The sequence below is a fragment of the Musca domestica genome, unplaced genomic scaffold (genome assembly GCF_030504385.1).
Source record: "Musca domestica strain aabys unplaced genomic scaffold, Musca_domestica.polishedcontigs.V.1.1 1, whole genome shotgun sequence".
NCBI classification, from domain to species: Eukaryota; Metazoa; Arthropoda; class Insecta; order Diptera; family Muscidae; genus Musca; species Musca domestica.
Window position 1 is genome coordinate 7,450,986 of NW_026712114.1, and position 22,225 is coordinate 7,473,210.

The following is a 22,225-nucleotide window of genomic DNA, read 5'->3' on the forward strand; positions in this document are numbered from 1 at the left end:
ATCCAAAGAAGAGCTCGAGGTCTCTTCTATCCATAGAAGAGCTCGAGGTCTCTTCTATCCATAGAAGTGCTCGAGGTCTCTTCTATCCATAGAAGAGCTCGAGGTCTCTTCTATCCATAGAAGAGCTCGAGGTCTCTTCTATCCATAGAAGAGCTCGAGGTCTCTTCTGTCCATAGAAGAGCTCTAGGTCTTCTATCCATAGAAGAGCTCTAGGTCTTCTATCCATAGAAGAGCTCTAGGTCTTCTATCCATAGAAGAGCTCTAGGTCTTCTATCCATAGAAGAGCTCTAGGTGTCTATCCATAGAAGAGCTCTAGGTCTTCTATCCATAGAAGAGCTCTAGGTCTTCTATCCATAGAAGAGCTGTAGGTCTTCTATCCATAGAAGAGCTCTAGGTCTTCCATTCATAAAAGAGCTCAAGGTCTTCTATCCATAGAAGAGCTCTAGGTCTCTTCTATCCATAGAAGAGCTCTAGGTCTCTTCTATCCATAGAAGAGCTCTAGGTCTCTTCTATTCATAGAAGACCTCTAGGTCTCTTCTATCCATAGAAGAGCTCTAGGTCTCTTCTATCCATAGAAGAGCTCTAGGTCTCTTCTATCCATAGAAGAACTCTAGGTCTCTTCTATCCATAGAAGAGCTCTAGGTCTCTTCTATCCATAGAAGAGCTCTAGGTCTCTTCTATCCATAGAAGAGCTCTAGGTCTCTTCTATCCATAGAAGAGCTCTAGGTCTCTTCTATCCATAGAAGAGCTCTAGGTCTCTTCTATCCATAGAAGAGCTCTAGGTCTCTTCTATCCATAGAAGAGCTCTAGGTCTCTTCTATCCATAGAAGAGCTCTAGGTCTCTTATATCCATAGAAGAGCTCTAGGTCTCTTCTATCCATAGAAAAGCTGTAAGTCTCTTCTATCCACAGAAGAGCTCTACGTCTTCTATCCATAGAAGAGCTGTTCAGGCCTTCTTTCCATAGAAGACTTGTAGAGGTTCTTCTCTTTATAGAAGAAGTTTTTCTCTCCATAGAAGACCTACAAGGTCTTCTCTCCTTAAAAGACCTGCACTAAGTCTTCTCTCTATAAAAGACCTGTACAAGGTCTCTCTCCATAGAAGACCTGCACAAGGTCCTTTCTTCATAGAACATCTGTAGAAGGTCTTCTTTCCATAGAAGACCTGTGGAAGTCTTCTTATCATAGAAGACCCGTAGAAGGTCTTCTTTCCATAGAAGACCGGTAGAAGATGTTCTGTCTATAGAAGACTTGTTCAAGGTCTTTTTTTTATAGCATACCTCTTCATAGGAGACCTTTGGAGGACCTGTTGAAGATCCATAGAAGACCTGTAGAATGGGTTTTCACCATAAAAGACCTGATGAAGGTTTTCTCTCTATAGAAGCGGTAGATGTTTTTTTCTCCATAGAAGACCCGTTGGAGAAAAAGTGTTTCCGTAGGAGACTTGTACATGGCCTTCCCTTTATAGGAGACCTTTTGAAGGTCACCTCTCCATAGAAGACATTTTGAAGTTCTTTCCTCCCTAAAAGACCTGTTGAGACCTATAGGGTTTCCTTCCACTTGTAGGTCTTCTCATTCTTCCCCTAGAAAAGTTGTAGCTCTCCTTTCCATAGACTTCCCATTGCACATCATCTTCGGTGTGTGAAGCTGTTTGACTCCCTTCTCTCATAAACTTATAAATTTCAAATAATTATTAGCTCCAGTTATCTTCCTCACATGATCTCTGCATCATCGTCATCGCTGTCAAAAGCCAATAACAACACATCAAAACAACAATAGACAGTTTCAATTCTTAGGAATTTCCAAAGACCCCTTTCGGAAATTATGGAATGACAACAGCATGCTCGCATCTTGTGATGTTCTGGTTTCCTTTCTCCTCCTTCTTGTCAGTGAAGATATTCTGACACAAAAAGAAGTGATTGTTGTTGTTGGTAATTAAGACAGATTTGATTACTATGGTAATTTAATAACGAATAACGGATAATTGTATTCATTCATTTATTCATTCGAAGTTATTTGCTGTCAATTGCATTCAAGTCCATTATGAATTAGCTTTTGCAACAACAACTACAGCAACAACACAAATAACTCACATTTTGCACAAGAATTAAACAAAAGGCTTGGGTGATAGAGGTGGCTGCCTGCTTGCTGTGAAGCCTGCTCTATAAATGCTTGTATGTGGGCTACTGTAGCTGAGTTTGAGAGATTAGAAAGGCAATTATTCTCCGCAAACTTGGCAACTAATACAAAGACAATAGATCCAGATGGATTGGAAATTCATTTAAAATATATAATTCTAATAGGATATAGTGAAGCAAGGATGTGAAACAAAGTATCTTCAAAGAGGTTTGGGTGTTAATTGTTTAGAAAATTTACATTATTTTCACTTCATGTTTTGTGGATTGAGGTGTAAAATAAGCTTCAGGATTAATGAAGTCACTGTCAGAAATCTGTGGATGATAACAATAATTAATACTTTCACATGTTCCAGATAATCTTAATAGGCATTTGGTATTGATAACCATATTAAACCAAGTCCAATACGTACTAATTGGGAATGTAAGTCTAAAAGTCGAAAGTAGTTTTTAGATCTTACTTAATTAACCTAAAATCGATTCTCGGCGGTAATCACGCTATAGGTCGCAACTATGGTTATGGTTCAATTAGACTGTCATAACCATAACCCGTAACCATGGTAAAGCAATTGTCTGTGGTTTATTTATTTGTCATTATACCCTGCAACACTACGTGTTGGGGGTATTATAAGTTTGATTGGGCCGAAAATTGTGTAACACCTCGAAATATTGGTTCCCGACATAGGAAACTATATCTGGATCTTCCTATCTCGCCGAGTGTCCGTCCGACTGTCCATGTTAATTTGTAATCACGCTACAGGTCGCAGTTATCCTTAAGAAATTGAAAATAGAAGTTGGATTAGGGTCAGAATATAAGCCATTTGGACCAAAAAAAAAAAAAAAAAACCGAAAAAAATCCTGATTTTGCTGTCACTCTACAGGTCGCAATTTTAGACCAATCGACGCAGAATAACAGGGTGAGATAATTTTCATAATTTTTACATATTTTAAATTTTATGTAACAAGTTAGAAAATATCAGTCGGTTTTGCCGACAGATGTATACCCTCAGCCAAGGTTCGATTATTTAAATATATTTTGATTTCTGCTATGATTATTAAAATTGTCGACCCTCTATGGAGTAGGTTACAAAGGAATGGATCAATTTTGACAATTTAGTTTCGAACCTGAATACATATGATATAAATATTGCGATGTGCCCGGTTTGGATTATATTGGCTACTTCCTTCACTTCATTTGAAATATATAATAAATTTTAGAGAATGTTGAAATGTGCTCGAGGTACCAGATGTAGTCGACCGAAATATTTCCTTTTCATGCTTTATCTAATGCATATAAAAATTTTGATATGGGCAAAATTAAAGGAAAATCGAGGATTTATATCCAATTTATGGAAAATAATAAATTCGATATTCATCTCAGGTTTCTGGTTGAGAGACATATTTAGATATAGCAAGTTGTAAAGTTATGACAGATAAAAGAATTGAAAATTGTAACCTCTTGGGGGTGAGGTACCAGAAGGGGTTCGCAGATATATATCATCTTCATAACAGATCTTGTGTTAGCAAAAATGTTTGTATGTGTGAAATTGTAAGAGATTTGGTTGCTTATTTCGCTTTCTTTGAGCGTTTTGTTTTTCAAAATCTTGAAACCAATGTGGGGCAGGTAGCAAAAGAAATGGTACGATCTATACCATCTTTATAACAGACCTTGTGTTGATGGAAATATTGAGATGTACCAAGTCTGGAATGGAATCGGATGTTAATTTCGCCTTTTATGAACTTCATGGATATTCAAAATTTCGGTACCAGAAGTAGTTGACCGATACATTCCATCCTAACACCAGATCATAAGTTTCTAAAAATATTGGGATGTGTGCAATTTTAAGGCAACCGTATTCTTACATCACATTTTATAAGAGTTATAATTATTCAAAATTTTGACCCTTTATGAGGGAGGTACTTGATGGAGTGGACCAATATTGTCCACTTTCGTTCCACCTGACCTAGAACTGGCCAAATATTAGTATTTGCAAAGTTGGAACAAAATCGGATTTTCATTTATCTTTTTGTACAAACAAATTATTTTCTGGGAGAAGGTAGCAGAAGGAGTGGACCGATTTGCCCATATCCGAACTCGATCTAAGTTTGATAAAAATGTAATGATGTACCAAGTTTGTAACAAATCGATTACTCCCTTCGAGAGTTATCGTGCGCACCTGCCAGACCGACGGACATCGCTAGATCGACTCCAAATGCCCTGAAACGGATTGGTCCAAAGAGACCTAAGGTCTAAACCCGTTATTTCGATTAGACACCTTTTGACCGTATCAAATGATATATACCCTCAGGGTGAGATAAGAAAAACTGCAACAAAGTAAAACGCCATAATGTTGACATTTTTTTAAATTTTATTAAATGAAAGCAAAAAATGTCGGAAATAGCATCAAATTTTAGAATAAGTTTAGATTTGTTTGAATTGGTCACCTTTGGAACGAATTATGGCCTTCAAACGGCCATTGAAACCCGAATCACATGCTGCCCGAATGTTGCTCTGCGGTATTTTGTCCCATTCCCGGCGAAGCGCTTACTTGAGGTGATCGACTCTTTGGTATTTTTTAGTGCCAATATTGCTTTCCAAAATACTCCAGGCACAATAGTCCAACGAATTGCTACCCGGAGATTTTGGTGGCCATTGTGCGCTGGAAATGATGCGAGGAACCTTATTTTGTAACCATTCAAGGGTGGCGCGTGCTGAGTGCGTTTTGTGCCGAGTCCTGTTGGAATGTCCAAGGTCTGCGGCCAAAATGTTTGCGTGCCCAGGGCTTTAATACACCTTTCGGAATATTATCGCGATAATATTTGGTATTTATTTTGATGCCATTGTCTATTAATACGAGTGGGGAGCGACCATCGGCTGTTATGGCGGCCCACACCATCACGATGGCTGGCACTTGAGTACTGGTGGCCAACTGTAGGTGCATCTTTTCAGCTGATCTCTTTGGCAAGTAAACACGATCATTTTGTTTGTTTACCAACTGCTGGACAACGAATGTTTTCTCATCGGAGAAAACCAAATTCGGCAGTTCACCACTTTCGGCCAAGCGAGGAAACTCTTTAGCTCTTTTGAGGCTATTTTTTTCTGCTGCGGTGCAAGTTCTTGCACTTTTTGGAATATCAATGGCTCTACCTCATTTTTCAATATTTATCCAATGGAATATTGCGATATGTTTAGCTCACGAGCCAATATTCGGCCATTGCGGCGCGGGTTTCGATCAACTTTTCGAACTATTTCTGCTGATGTTGCTGTTTTCTCCCGTTCACTTCTTTGATGTTGGGCTATGCTACCAGTATTACGGCAACAAGCGATGGTACGAGACACAAAAGATTTATTCACATTTAAATGTTGTAGTGCTCTAACCATAGCCACTTGCGGTTTTCAAGCCAAATATAAAGAAATCACACTGTCACGCTTGAATTCCGTCACGAATATTTTGTTTTTTTTTTTTTTTTTTTTTTGAAAATCCTCCCAAAATACTTTTGTACGCTTGTAAACAATATAATGACCTGCCACTGGAGTAATTTGTACAGTTGTCGGACAAGTGGCTTAGAAATGACAGCAGTCTGAAGTTGGTTGCAGTTTTTTCATCTCACCCTGTACATCATTACATTTGAAACACCACTACTAGATAGCAATAGTAATCTAAATATCAATTTTCACAATTTTATATCTCCCTTCGGTTATCTCCAAATTTAGTAACTTACTTTTCGTATATTACCGAAACCACCTACATATTCCAGCGATTGTTATACCAAACTTCAGATTACAAGCACTATCTGGTCTCACGATACCATATGGTACCTAATATTGTACTTTTCGTACACTTGCCGTACACATATCCAAAACCACATCTTTATCACAAACCTATCATCAACAGGGATCCCAACTGTAAAAATTCCACCTTCATCCGTCCATCCTATGCCAAGTTTTTCAAAATTTCGTACCATTAGTACGCATTACTGTCAACCTTGATTTTAATACCAAATTTCAAGTTGTTAGTTCTATTGCTTCACAGGATAGCACTTTTCGCACCCTTTTATTTCAACTTTCCAAAAACCTTTTGGTACATCTATCCTGTACTCCATCAGTGACTCTCATTTCAAATTTCGGAATACTAGCTCGTTCTGTTTGTCAAATACAAAGTATTCGGCCCAATTACGGTTGTCGTTTCTATAGTCGTCGACGTTATGTGCAAGTCGCCTTCGCCGTCGCTTCGATTCAAAAATGGTTTCACGGTAAGGCATAGAAGCGATATCGACAGTTGAAAAAAAAAGTTGACAACAACCTAAAAAACATTGGCAACACTCCCTTGTTATTGACAAAAAGTATAAAACTTTGACAATATGAATATCATAAATGCGTTACGTATCCTGTCTGACTCCAAGGAAGTATATATTTCAATTAATTTATTTAAAATATGTTCCAAAGTTGCAAATTGGGCGCGGGTCATTGGCTCTTAGGCCTGAAATTAAATTAGCCGGCTTATCTCAACTTTAGTTATTTTGACCGGATTCCGGAATACTATTTTTTTGACCCGATAGTCCAGGTCCAAGACCCGGGTTAGACCCGGATCCTTTTACCCAATATATTATGAGGTGTTACTTAAAAAGGTTCTGAAGTTATAGTCATATTATGGATTTTTAAAAAACCCCAAAAAGTCGAAAAAGTTCCCATTAGAGGGTTAACAAAATTGATGCCAAATTATAGCTGTCACTCTTATCTTTCAAAAATGGTACAATTTGTGCTAATAACTTTTCTGGGTCCTGAGATATTCTTTTCTGGGTATGTTCAACCGGCTGCGCGAACTAAAGTATTATAAATTTAACAGTTTTAAGTAGCCGGCCTTCGGTCCCATCATGTGACCCCATATTGTGGATAGGTATTTTCATAAGCAATATAGGTATAGCCTATATCGGGTAGATTCATCCGGGTCAAGCCCGGGTCTTGAAACCGGACTTTTGAATCATAAATCTGTGGAATTATGTTAATAGTTGCCCGGAATCCAAATACTTACCTCTGGAAAAATTTCGAAAAAATCGAAGAGTTTTTACTAGTAGACCAGTGTCTGAATTGACTTCAATATTTCCAAATTGTTTTGCTGTTGTTATTTTCGTGGTCAAATGTCAAATACAAAATGGTTAAAATATTAAAGTCAACTAGAATTACAATGCCGTCACAATTTTTACGGCGACAGATATTCTCTAAAAGCGACTTCAAGTCCACTGTTGTATCGACAATGATAATAGCAATCATTCATCGCTGTCGACAAAAAAACGACTTCATTTTGCGAGGACGACGACAACGTAGATAGGACCGATTAAATTTTTAGTATTTTTCGTACACTTTAAGTACGAATTTCCAACTGATTAACCATTGTCGAAAATTTCAAGATTCTAAAAAAATTATACTTTAAAAAGCAAGAACTAGTTTTCGTAATATTTATAAAATTTTCTAACCAATAATATTTACTCAGAACGTTTTTATGCCATTGTACTCCTCAATTGTATATTTTTGTAAGAAAAGGGTAATGGTTTCTTGCACCTTTCATTCGATTTAATCGAAGTCATAAATCCATTCCTCATGCACATTCGTTTTGCACAACTGTAATAAGATTTTCTGAATCCTAAATAAAACATAGCTTTTATAATATTTTTTGATACAATTGTTAGTTCACCTCTAACCCTTTGTCCTAAAAATATACAGAAACAATGTTGGCACAAATTTATGCTATTATATCAATAAACACGCCCCTGTAATTCGAAAAAAAATTCGCCTTAAAAAGACATTTAGTGCCAAATTTGATATGACGATGATATTTAATTCTTCTGAACTTCTGATAATTCTGTTCTATATCGCACAATTAAAAAAAAGAAAATAAATAACTCAATTTTTATGACTTTCAATAGAATACTTCAATTGACACAAAATACTTCTGATAGTAAATATAGCCTTTTCCAAAAAAAAATTGTCTCAAAAACAGTTGCAAGTAAATAATTTATGGTTACCATTCCTCTGAAGACCCAACAAAGTTTTTGACCATTAAAACCATATACAATTTTTACAAAGCAGCATCCTTTCATCCTTTTCGATACAAAAAAAAGGACACACACGGCGCGAAGCACAAAGGGCCTGTTGTGCACCCCTTGCATTTAAGATTAACAAAGGGTACCAACGGCAAAGAGAATGAGAGAAAATGAGGGAGAGTAATAAGGCAAAGGAGTGAGTGTAACCACCAAGGATAACAATGACAATTTGCCAGGTCAAATTTGATTATAAATAATTTCGAATTGAATGGCGAAGCAGAAAAAATATGTTTTGGTGACAGTAATCTTTTGAAAACAGGATTATAACAGTTCGAGATGTCATTTTCAAATTTTAAAATGCGCTCTCTCCCACAAGGGAAGGATTTTGTTGGTGTTTTGGTGTGGTTTGGTAACCAAACAACCATCCGTCACCAGTCATAACAAGATGGGGGTGAGAGGATTTAGTTAAAAGTAAGAGGACCATAAAATTGTTTAGATGATGCTGGATTTGGTTGACTGGCTGGCTGACTGACTGGTTGGCCATTGTCATCGACACGTGCCTGCTGTGGTAGATTTGAAGATTTTATTTTTTAATAAGTAACAAATTTTCAATTTGAATAAAATTTGAAATATGTTTTTTATGTGTATTGTTTGGTGGGTATTAAAGAAACATGCCAAAGGGATGGGGATTGCCAGAGTCACAACAACAAAAGGAAGTTAAGTGAATAGTTGAACATATGAAAAATATGTTATCCTTTAAGAAGGATCATAGAACATTCACTCACATTCGCATAGCTACCAAACTTCATTATAGATTAAAAGTCATGTTCAACTTATCGAGTTGAATTGGCAGAGAAAGAGTGTCCTTAAATCGCTTCAACCACATGCCACAATTTTATCCTTTCGTATCTTGCCTGCCAACAAAAAGGGAGATTGTTGTAGAAATTATATGCAAATTTGCTAAAAGTATTGAAAGAAAGAAAGAATTTCCTCACCCACCTCTACACAAATTTCTAGGCATAGCCGTCTGTGGAAGAAATTCATCTTCATTCTTACATCTTCTAATGAAATTCTAAACATGTTTTACTCTGAAATGTAATTAAAAAGCTGTTGTCTTTTACACCTTTCCTTAGTGCTTAATTTGAATAATTAATATATGTTTAAGCAAGACGTTTTGTGGTTGAGAATTTAATTCGATTTTAGATATTGAAACGTTAAAGAATTCATAATCATTAAACACAAAAATGACTTTTCTAAGCAGGCGAAAGGTCTTCTCATAGAAGAGCTAAAGGTCTTCTAATAGAAGACAAAAAGGTCTTCTCTTAGAAGGTCAGAAGGTCATCTCATAGAAGACCAGAAGGTATTCTCATAGAAGGCCAGAAGGGTCTTCTTCTAGAAGAGCTAAAGGTCATCTCATAAAAGACGAGAAGGTCATTTCATAGAAGAGCTGAAGGTCTTTTCATAGAAGAGCTGAAGTTTTTTTCATAGAAGGCCAGAAGGGTCTTCTCATAGAAGGCCAGAAGGGTCTTCTCATAGAAGGCCAGAAGGGTCTTCTCATAGAAGACCAGAAGGGTCTTCTCATAGAAGACCAGAAGGTCTTCTCATAGAAGGCCAGTAGAGTCTTCACATAGAAGGCCAGTAGGGTCTTCACATAGAAGGCCAGAAGGGTCTCTTCATAGAAGACCAGAAGGTCTTCTCATAGAAGAGCTAAGGTCTTCTCATAGAAGAGCTAAGGTCTTCTCATAGAAGAGCTAAGGTCTTCTCATAGAAGAGCTAAGGTCTTCTCATAGAAGAGCTAAGGTCTTCTCATAGAAGAGCTAAGGTCTTCTCATAGAAGAGCTAAGGTCTTCTCATAGAAGAGCTAAAGGTCTTCTAATAGAAGAGCTAAAGGTCTTCTCATAGAAGAGCTAAAGGTCTTCTCATAGAAGGCCAGAAGAGTATTCCCATAGAAGGCCAGTAGGGTATTCCCATAGAAGGCCAGTAGGGTCTTCACATAGAAGGCCAGTAGGGTCTTCACATAGAAGGCCAGTAGGGTCTTCACAAAGAAGGCCAGTAGGGTCTTCACATAGAAGGCCAGTAGGGTCTTCACATAGAAGGCCAGTAGGGTCTTCACATAGAAGGCCAGAAGGGTCTTCTCATAGAAGGCTTGAAGGTCTTCTCATAGAAGACGAGAAGGTCTTCTCATAGAAGACGAGAAGGTCTTCTCATAGAAGACGAGAAGATCTTCTCATAGAAGACGAGAAGGTCTTCTCATAGAAGACGAGAAAGAAGGTCTTCTCACAGAAGACCCGAAAGAAGGTCTTCTCACAGAAGACCAGAAAGAAGTTCTTCTCACAGAAGACCAGGAAGAAGGTCTTCTCACAGAAGACCCGAAAGAAGTTCTTCTCACAGAAGACCAGGAAGAAGTTCTTCTCACAGAAGACCAGTAAGAAGGTCTTCTCACAGAAGACCAGAAAGAAGGTCTTCTCACAGAAGACCCGAAAGAAGGTCTTCTCACAGAAGACCCGAAAGAAGGTCTTCTCACAGAAGACCCGAAAGAAGGTCTTCTCACAGAAGACCAGAAAGAAGTTCTTCTCACAGAAGACCAGGAAGAAGGTCTTCTCACAGAAGACCCGAAAGAAGGTCTTCTCACAGAAGACCCGAAAGAAGGTCTTCTCACAGAAGACCAGAAAGAAGGTTTTCTCGTAGAGGCAAGAAAGAAGGTCTTCTCACAGAAGACCAGAAAGAAGGTTTTCTCGTAGAGGCAAGAAAGAAGGTTTTCTCACAGAAGACCAGAAAGAAGGTCTTCTCACAGAAGACCAGAAAGAAGGTCTTCTCACAGAAGACCAGAAAGAAGGTCTTCTCACAGAAGACCTGGAAGAAGGTCTTCTCACAGAAGACCAGAAAGAAGGTCTTCTCACAGAAGACCCGAAAGAAGGTCTTCTCACAGAAGACCCGAAAGAAGGTCTTCTCACAGAAGACCCGAAAGAAGGTCTTCTCACAGAAGACCCGAAAGAAGGTCTTCTCACAGAAGACCAGAAAGAAGGTTTTCTCGTAGAGGCAAGAAAGAAGGTCTTCTCACAGAAGACCAGAAAGAAGGTCTTCTCACAGAAGACCAGAAAGAAGGTCTTCTCACAGAAGACCTGGAAGAAGGTCTTCTCACAGAAGACCAGAAAGAAGGTCTTCTCACAGAAGACCCGAAAGAAGGTCTTCTCACAGAAGACCCGAAAGAAGGTCTTCTCACAGAAGACCAAAAAGAAGGTTTTCTCGTAGAGGCAATAGAAGTCCAAACTGTCTTCTTATCAGACAGAACCAAAGGGTCTCTCTCTCTCTCTCTCTCTCTCTCTCTCTCTCTCTCTCTCTCTTAATAATAATGAGTCTCTAAAAAATAATAAAACAATCAAAATAGTGCAATTCGATTTCATGGTGGTCCTCGGAATCAGGTGTTAAAATTGGAACTAATAAAGACAGTTTTCTATCTTATCTGTTATATAAATACATCATTATCAAGTGGATTCCTTGAGAAGAGAGTTTTGTTTCCCATTCAACCGTAACAAAGTAAAACCGCACACGTTGTCATAATCCGCAAAATGGTTAACAAGCCTAAATACTTATAAGGGGGAAAATATAGGAAATTTGAACCCTAATTGCATTTTGATTGTTATCAATTACAAGATTTTTTTTTAAATCTTTTACTATTTTTATAAAAAAAAATATTTTGCAACATCACATCATCAATCCCATTAAATAAACCTTTTTGGCAAAGATAAATATTTGCCAACAAATAGGCAGTCAAGTGGAAAAATACCACACTCTTGGAAGCCACCCTTGTGGGAATTGCTACCCTGAAAGATAACCATTGAAATTGGGGGAAAGCAATAACTGCCTTGCAAGTGCACAAGGGATCAATGGAGATGTTTGTTTGGCAAATTTGATGTAAAAAGGTCAAATTTTGACACCATGTAATGTGGGGAGTTCTGCGCACTCGATGGGAATCATTCCAAATAAATAATGGAAAGAAGGTTCTGCAAATAACCTTAGATTAGTGATACGGAGCCCTTCTTGAGTGTATCTTTTAACAATCGAAAAAATAAATATTTTTATTGCCGATTTGGAATTGTTCGTTTGTACAGTGAATTGGATTAACCGTTCCGCGAAAGAAAATAAAACTAGTAGGCTGTTGTGGGAAAGGACTTCTCAAGAAAAATGATTAAAAAAGGCATCAATCGGGAGGACCAGTTTTCGTTCGTCACTAATATCCAATCTAGATTAAAACTCGCACATCGTGATATTTAAGTCCAATTCCTTCAAGGGTCAGCATTTTAAATAATATAGGGTGAGATAAAAAAAATGCAACAAAGTCAAACACCATAATTTTTACTTTTTATACTCTCCATCATTCTATGGAGGGTATATTAACTTTGTCATTCCGTTTGTATCTCCTCGAAATACTCATGTCAGACCCAACGAAGTATATATATTCTTGATCAGCGTAAAATTCTATGTTGATTTAGCGATGTCCGTTTATCTGTCGATCTGTCTGCCCGTCTGTGTGTCTGTTGTAATCGCGCTATCTTTCGAACGAATTGAAATAGAAGGCTAAAATTTCAAAAAAAAAAAAAAAAAAAAAAAAATAAATAAAAATTTAAAAAATTTTAAATTTACGCATGTTTATTTTGTCAGTAGGCAGGTTAAGTTCGTAAATGGGCCATGTAGGTCCACGTTTTCATATAGCCCCCATATAACGGTACCTCCCGATATTCGGTATTTTGATGATTTTAGAGACATTATTCACCGGAATTGTTTCAAATTTGGTATTTGAAGTTCGAAACGGGAACTACAGTTTGTGACAGAAAATTGTCTGTGCAGGTCCATGTCTTCGTATAGCCTCCATATAACGGTACCTCCCTATATTCGGTATTTTGATGATTTTAGCGTTATTATTCACCGGAATTGTTTCAAATTTGGTATTTGAAGTTCGTAATGGATACTACAGCCTATGACAGAAAATTGTCTGTGCAGGTCTACGTCTTCGTATAGGCCCCATATATCAGTACCTTCCTATATTCGATATTTTGACGAGTTTAGGTCAATACCCACCGAAATTGTTTGAGATGTCGTATATGAAGTTCGTAATGTATGCCACAGGCTGTGACAGAAAATTGTCTATGCTGGTCCATGTCTTCGCACAGCTCCGATATAACGGTGCCAACCTATATACGATATTTTGATGATTTTAGCTACATTATTCACCGTTTATTTCAAGTTTCGAACTTCAATATGGTAATGGCTTATGACAAACAATGCTTATATAGAACCACGTCGTACAGACCCCAATATAACGGCTATATTCGGTATTATAAATATTTTCTCTGGGTTTTCGACCTTTTGGATTGTTAATAAGAACAATTGTTTGAGCTTGAGGTCAAACTTATTGGTTTTTAATTATTTTATTTTTATTTTCCAGTAGCTCTTTGAGTTTCATCCTGAGGGTGATCTACAAATTAAATAACAAACATAAAACATATTGACATTATCATAGCATGTTAGGACATCGGTATTTTCAAAATTTTAACAGAATTTTTTAAGGATTTTATTTTTTGAAAATTTCCAAATTAGTTCCAAATGGCGGAGGGTATTCAAAGTTCGGCACGGGCTAACTTAATGCTTTTTAACTTGTAGGAAAAACATCAAATTTTAGAATAAGTTTAGATGAAACCGTCACACGCTGCCCGAATGTTGCTCTGCGATATTTTGGCCAATTCCCGGCGAAGTGCTTCATTGAGGTTATCGACACTTTGGTAGTTTTTTAGTGCCAACCTTGCTTTCCAAAATACTCCAGACACAATAGTCCAACGGATTGGTATACGGAGATTTTGGTGGCCATTGTGCACTGGAAATTAAGCGAGGAACCTCATTTTATAACCATTCATGGGTGGTGCGTGCTGAGTGCGATGGTGATGAGTTCTGTTCATGAGTCCAAGGTCTGCGGCCACAATGTTTGCGTACCTAAGGCATTAACACACTCTACATAATATTTCCGCGATAATATTCGGCATTTGTTCTGATGCCACAGTCGATTAATACGAGCGGAGAGCGACCATCGGTTGTTATGGTGCCCCACACCATCACCATGGCCGGCCATTGAGTTCTGGTGGCCAACCAAAGGTGCACATTTTCAGCTCACCTCTTTGGCAAGTAGACACGATCATTTTGTTTGTTTACAAATTGACAACAAATGTTTTTTCATCGTAGAAGACCAAATTCGGCAGTTCACCACATTCGACAAAGCGAAGCAATTCTTTAGCTCTTTTGGGTCTACTTTCTTTCTATTGCGGTGTATGTTCTTGCACTTTTGGAATTGCAATGGCTTTACCCCAGGCTCCTTTTTTAATATTTATCAAATGGAATATTGCGATATGTTCAAGTCACGAAACATTTTTCGGCCACTGCGATCAAGTCGCTTCTTTACTTTTCGAACCATTTGTGCAAACGAAAAAACGATTTTAGACCCTTTGGTCTCTTTGAACCAAATCCGTTTCAGGACATTTGGAGTCGATCTAGCGATGTCCGATCAAACTTGATGAGGTTCGGAGAAGTCAATATCGGTCCACTCCATCTGGTACCTCCCTCACAAAAGGTCAATAAAATATTTTAGTGCACATAAAGAGAAAGCATAATGCGAATGTGCTCCAACTTTGCAAATCCTAATATTTGTACCTCCCACACAAAGGGTCAACATTTGGAATGAATCCATGAAGTTCATAAATCTCGAAATTAACATCCGATTCCATTTAGACTTGGCACATCTTAATATTTCTATAAACAACAGGATCAGTTATAACCAGTTAAGAAAGTCTTAAAGTCGGACGGGGCCGACTTTATGATACCCTACACCACTTTGCTAATTTAGTAGAGCTCCACATAACAATTAAAAGTTTTTATGGGAGAATTCAATCAAACACTCTATGATTATGATTATAATTTAAAGTTCAAAAGACATTTGTATCTTTTAAATTCGGACTTATATTGCCCATTTGATATATATGGGAGCTATATCCAAATCCGAACCGATCTCGATAAAATTTAGCAAAGGTATATCTGAGCTGTATTTGATATATTTCCCAAAAATATTGTTGTTACATTGTGCATATTACGGCTGCGGGGGACTAAAAAAACAAATCGGATGAACAATATATATTGGAGTTATAGCTATAACTGAATCGATTCCGATCAAATTGGGCATACTTATTTTCAGGCCAAATTTGATTGTATATGCATACTATTCGGGCTGATATTACTCGTTTGGTGCACCATAAAAGGCAAATCGGACGAAGATATATATATGGGAACTATATCTAAATTTTTACCGATTATCTCCAATTTCAATATGGTTCGTCCTTGGACCAAACAAATGATTTGTGCAAAATTTCATATGGATCGGGTAATAAATGCGAACTGTACTTTGTTCACAAAAATACATGGAGAGACGGACGGACGGATGGACATGCATAAATTGTCTCAGAATGTGATTCTATGCAGATCATCAAAAGGAACTATGGGTCTATCTCGTTTTCTTTTGCCTGTTACAAATAAATGCACAAAGACATAATACCCTGACCACCTTGTGGTGTAGGGTATAAAAATGGTAGAGATCGGACCATTACTTCTGGTATCTCCCCAACGTTTTGAATAACCAAACCGAGTATAATGTGCGAAATAAGCATCTAATTGTCATCAAATTTCACACATCACAATATTTCTATCAACACATAATCTGGTATGAAGATGAAATATATCAGGCCACTCGTTCTGGTACCTCCACCACAACGGGCCAAAATTTTGAATAGCTGTGAAGCTCATAAAACGCGAAATGAGCATCCGATTATTTTCAAACTTGGCACATCCCAGTATTTTTGCTAACACAACACCTGACGTGAAAATCGGTCCACTCCTTTGGGTACCTCCACCACAAGGGGTTAAAATTTTGAAAAACCAAATCGCTTATAAATCCGTAGTAAGCATCCGATTCCCTTCACATTTCACAAATCCAAATATTTCTATTGACATAAGATCTGCTGTGAAGATGTGATAGATATCGGACCACCCCTTCTGGAATCTCCCTCACAAAGGGTCGCAATTTTCAATATTTATGTCTCTCATAACTTGCGAAGCAAGTCAGCGATCCTTTTTAAACATGGTAACCTGAGAGCTGATGTGAATATATAATACCTTGGCTCACTTAATCTGGTACCTCATGCACATTTCTTATCTTCTTTATTACATTTCTTATGCAAAGGTGAATAAAGTAGGCACTATATCCCAAATCTGATAAATTTATATTAGACTTAGGTCAGATACGAAATAGACAACATTGACCCACATTCACCTTTCGAACCTTCTCCATAAAGTGTCAACAGTTTTGATGATCATAACGCATAAGTCAAAATATATTTAAATAAACGAACAGTGCTGGGGGTACGCACCTGCCGGTAAAATCGCAATACTTGTTAGAAATGTGTATTGACGATTTTAGTGGACACATTCAAAATACCGAAAATAGAAGAGGGCTATAGCCCGAGTACCGATTAAGCAAAAATGGCAGTTATTATTGGCAATACAGTTCATAGACATAGGTCTCCCAAGAGCACTTTAAGGAAGATGTACATAACCCGAAGAGATGATTCAAACTTTATCAAGCTCGTAGATTTCGACTGCTTTGTTTATTTATATACCCATTCAATACCGAATACTAATATCAAATATTTCCAAATAGCCCAATTACATTACTGTCATAAATGTTTATTTAATTGAGGAGATAAATGCACTTCACCGTCATTTTTAATTTGTTCATCCATACAAACTCCCCATATTTCCTCTCAGTATGGGTTCCAAGTGCATATTATTTGCCATACAAATAAAATAACAGGGGATAAATGTTTCTCCTGATACTTTCGTAGATAAAGAAAAAAAAAAAAAACAATCTGATGTTCTTGTTATCCTTTATTGAATGACTTATTCCCTGTTTTGGTCCTCCACTTTTCATTGTTGGTCATGGGAGTTTAGAATTTTACAAAAGAGTAAGAAGGAAAAAAAGGACATGGTTACAAATCGACAAAGGGTCGATCGATTCTCAACACATCACTTACATACATATGCACGAGATATGAATGAGATAAGGTTTAAGTACCATATATTCATATTTTGATCCAATTATTTGAATTCGAATGTATTGTCGACGAACAATGGATGAATGGCTAGATAGAAAGATGGATAAATGACATGGTATATTCCAGTATCAATATCTTCGTCCTTATTATCATCATCATCATCATCGAAGGGGGGAACAATAAAAGTAAACATTGATAAATATCTTTGCGGTTAACAAACTCCCAATACTGCTGCCGAACTACAATTCCACATTCAAGTGCATTGAATTGAATTTGTCTCAATGGAGGTTGTTATCCTTTGCTTCCCTCTCTTTTTTTTGTTTAGAAAGTACTTTCAGCTAATGGCTTGATTTAACCCAGAATTGTTTGGAGATATTTTGTCAATTTTTCTTCTTTTGTATTTGCTATCTTCAGAGAATCATAGAAGAGAGGAGAGATACGGATTTAATTGCTTGAGGGTGTTATTATCCGAAACTGGCTTAGGGTACTACGAGGAAGTACAAAATTCGGCACAAATTCAATTCTTAATTTGCCAAGAATGTTTTTAATGCATTTCTAATGGAGAGAGGATTAGATTGAGGAGAAAATATCTTTAAAATTTTACGATTTTCTTCATTTATTGGATATTTGAAATTTCCTCTGAATGCACAGATTTTGAATCAAAATTAAACCAAAAATTAGAGTTTCATATTCCAATTTGAAAATAAAAAAGTCTTCATCATTAAAAACCATATTTTTTTGGATTTTCCTTTTCAAAGGATACTCCCTGGTTGGTAGCGAACTGCATGTGCAAACAGCAAACGATCTCCTCTTCAATTGCAAATTGCCGGAAATCCATCCGATAACAATGCAGCACAATTATGAGTATTAATAAACGATAATATTGCAATAATAATTGTGGTGGCGGTCCGTCGTCGTCAGTGCAATGAAAGGAAGGAAGTTGACGTCAAAATGTATTCAAGGTCTATAAAATTAATCTACAGGCAAGACATGCTCTCACACACACCTACAACAATTTAATAGGGTGTTGTTAATTCAATAGGTTTTTTTTTGATTTTTACAGAATATTTTCTCAAGGACCAACCAAGAAATAAGCGTGGATTTTTAAAGAATATTTTCCCAAGGACCAACCAAGAAATAAGCGTGGATTTTTAAAGAATATTTTCTCAAGGACCAACCAAGAAATAAGCGTGGATTTTTAAAGAATATTTTCTCAAGGACCAACCAAGAAATAAGCGTGGATTTTTAAACAATATTTTTTCAAGGACCAACCAAGAAATAAGCGTGGATTTTTAAACAATATTTTCTCAAGGACCAACCAAGAAATAAGCGTGGATTTTTAAACAATATTTTCTCAAGGACCAACCAAGAAATAAGCGTGGATTTTTAAACAATATTTTCTCAAGGACCAACCAAGAAATAAGCGTGGATTTTTAAACAATATTTTCTCAAGGAACAACCAAGAAATAGGCGTGGATTTTTAAAAAATATTTTCTCAAGGACCAACCAAGAAATAGGCGTGGATTTTTAAAAAATATTTTCTCAAGGACCAACCAAGAAATAAGCGTGGATTTTTAAGGAATATTTTCTGAAGGACCAATAGAGTAACGAGCGTGGATTTTTAAAAAATATTTTCTCAAGGACCAACCAAGAAATAGGCGTGGATTTTTAAAAAATATTTTCTCAAGGACCAACCAAGAAATAGGCGTGGATTTTTAAAAAATATTTTCTCAAGGACCAACCAAGAAATAGGCGTGGATTTTTAAAAAATATTTTCTCAAGGACCAACCAAGAAATAGGTGTGGTTTTTTAAAAAATATTTTCTCAAGGACCAACAGAGTAACGAGCGTGGATTTTTAAAAAATATTTTCTCAAGGACCAACCAAGAAATAAGCGTTGATTTTTAAAGAATATTTTCTCAAGGACCAACCAAGAAATAAGCGTTGATTTTTAAAGAATATTTTCTCAAGGACCAACCAAGAAATAAGCGTTGATTTTTAAAGAATATTTTTTCAGGAACCAACCAAAAAATTATCGTTGATTTTTAAAGAATATTTTCCCAAGGACCATTTTTCCTTCATTTTTAATTTTAACATTTTCTTCCATCATTCCAAAATCGCCACTCCCTTTTTCTGCATCTTTACCACTCCGTCGCACATACCAACCATTTACTAATCGATTTAAAACGTTTTGTAATTATAAATGTTTGGTCCAATGCATTTTTCTTCACTGCTGTTCAATACAAAAATAAAATATTGAAGCCGATTTCAATTGGCGCGGCTTAATGGTGATGCATGGTCGGACCATGGAGGGATGTGGCTGTGTTCTCCTTTTTTCTGTGTGTGTGTGAATGTGTTTAGGACAAGTGTGCTTGACAGTAAAAGCCCAAAGAAAGGTACACCATCCTCCTTCAGATGGGATGGGATAGAATGGGATGAGAAGTGCCAGAGTGTGTGCCAATGCATGCAACGCGTGGTAGAGCTTCGTGTCACATGCTTCCGCGCGTCATTAATTGTTCATGTCACACGTTTTGCCAAAGGTCATACCACAGGTTATTATAATTTTCTGTTTTATTATTATTTTTATTTTACCATTGCCGTTGCATTTAGCTCTCATATAAACGTTGTTGTTCTTATTCTTCCTTTTTTTGATAAATTACAAAAATAATCATCCTGCTTTTTGCTGCACATGTTGGCATTTACGTTTGCATCCAAACATTTTAAATGCATTTCTCTGTGCGAAACAAAAACAACAGCAACAACAATAGTTAAAAAGGGGGAATTAATATTTTTCTTCTATGACTTTGACTCATTGGGTAATCCAATCGTCACTCACAAGTGATGCCAAACCAAAAACAAGCCTTTACTTTGTAAGCTATGTGCGGGTTTGTGTGTGTGTGTGTGCTATTCTTCGCCCAACTTTGACGCCTGCCATTTTGCCAAAGTTTAACAATAATCGAAAATGCTCTAAGGACCTGCACACAGCATTTCTGCTGCATATTTGTCAAAGCTAATTATCGATCACTTTAACACTTTGTTTCCATAGTTTTATCGCTCAGAAAGGTGTTGCTCAAAGTCGTCGAGGGTGTTGAATAGAATTCGTTTTCTTAGCAAAGTAGTATTTTGAGCATCATAATTAACTGAATGTGCACTGGGAGAAAATATTTCAAATAGGTACCATCTAAAGGCCTTATTTTGATATAAAATATTTTTTGGTTTGGGGTCGAGGGGTTTTGAAGTCAGGTATATTTGTCGATATACCAATTCACAAATAATGAAGGGTGCACTTTTGACCTTAGTCGTAATTTTTTAAATTCCCTTCAATTGTAACGAAATTTGGCTAGGACTTGTGGTCGGTAAAACCTCAAGATAACAATTTTCCAGGATCGTATGATCAAGAACGAAATGGAGCAAATCATACCTGAAATGTTATTTAAGGATCATTTTTGAAAAAAATGAGCATATTATTCGAAAGGTGGAACGTAATAATAACTACATCATTTACGTAATTTGAAAATTTTTACATTATTTATAACTCCTATCAATCGAAAATTAAAAAATTAACCTTGATATTTGGAAAGATCTTTTAAGTAGTTCACTTATGTTACCCAATATTTTGAGGGATTTTCTATTTCAAAGAAAGTTTGAGACATCACAAGCTCGGCCAGACTTTTTTACCTCTTCTTACTTTTTTTCCATGGCTCTCGACGATCTTCCAAGGTCATCATATTTAAGCCCGACTACAATCCCAACTTTAACCGAGACTCCAACCAAATTTTTTCACGACTCCGGAACGACTGAAAACAACACAAAATTGCAATTTATAACTTGTTTGAAAGACAATTGTAAACGATTGTCTACAATTTCACCCAAATAATCAGTCAGATTCTGTTATATCTTCGCAACTCTAATATATATTAATAAATAAGTAAAGTAATTGACTGATTGACTAACTCAACTACAAGACGAAACGGCTGAATCTAGAATCTTAAGTCACTCTTGTTCCAAAGGTGTCAGATAAGACTAGTTTTTTTTTTTTCGAAATTCGTACTAGAACTGTACGAAAAGTACTAAACATGGAACCTTTTGTATTTGACGAACCAGTAGAGCTAGAATTAGGGTCACTGACGAAGGAAATCCGCGCTATAAGTAAGTACTAAAATGTACTACATTTGGTACCATTTCGTATCATGTGAACGGTTAGAACTAAAAACTTGAAATTTGGAATCGGAATCAAGGTTGAGGAGAAGAGTCCATGCAAGTAAGTAGTTTTGGAAGTGTGTACTCATGTATACGAAAAGTAAAAAACTGTACTAAATTTAGTACAACTTAAAGTTGGAGGAACGGATGGATCTGGAGTCCTGAAATTTAAAATTAATTACGTATGTGTACTAATAGTGCTTAATTGGGTACAATTTTATATTTTTTCAGCGAACCGATCATGAAATTTGGATTTGGGATTACTGTGGGAGTGTAGGATTAAGGTATATAGGCAGCTTTGGAAATTCGTACTTATGTTAATTAAATTGTACTAAATATGGAATTATGGAGAACCAAGAGAGCTAAAAATTTTGAAATAAGATTTCTATGGGATTGTATGTTTGAGGTATGGAGGTAGTTTTGGAAAGGATTGTGGTACGAAGTTTTGGAAATGCGTACCAAAAAACCAATTTCGGCAGTTCACCACTTTCAGCCATGCGAAGCAACTCTTTAGCTCTTTTGAGTCTATTTTCTTTCTGTTGCGGTGTAAGTTCTTGCATTTTTTGAAATTGCAATGGCTTTACTGCCACGCGGGTGCGGTTTTCGATCAAGTTGCTTCTTTACTTTTCGAACCATTTCTGCTGATGTTGCTGTGTTCTTCCATACACTTCCTTGACGTAGGCTATGCTACCAGTATTACATT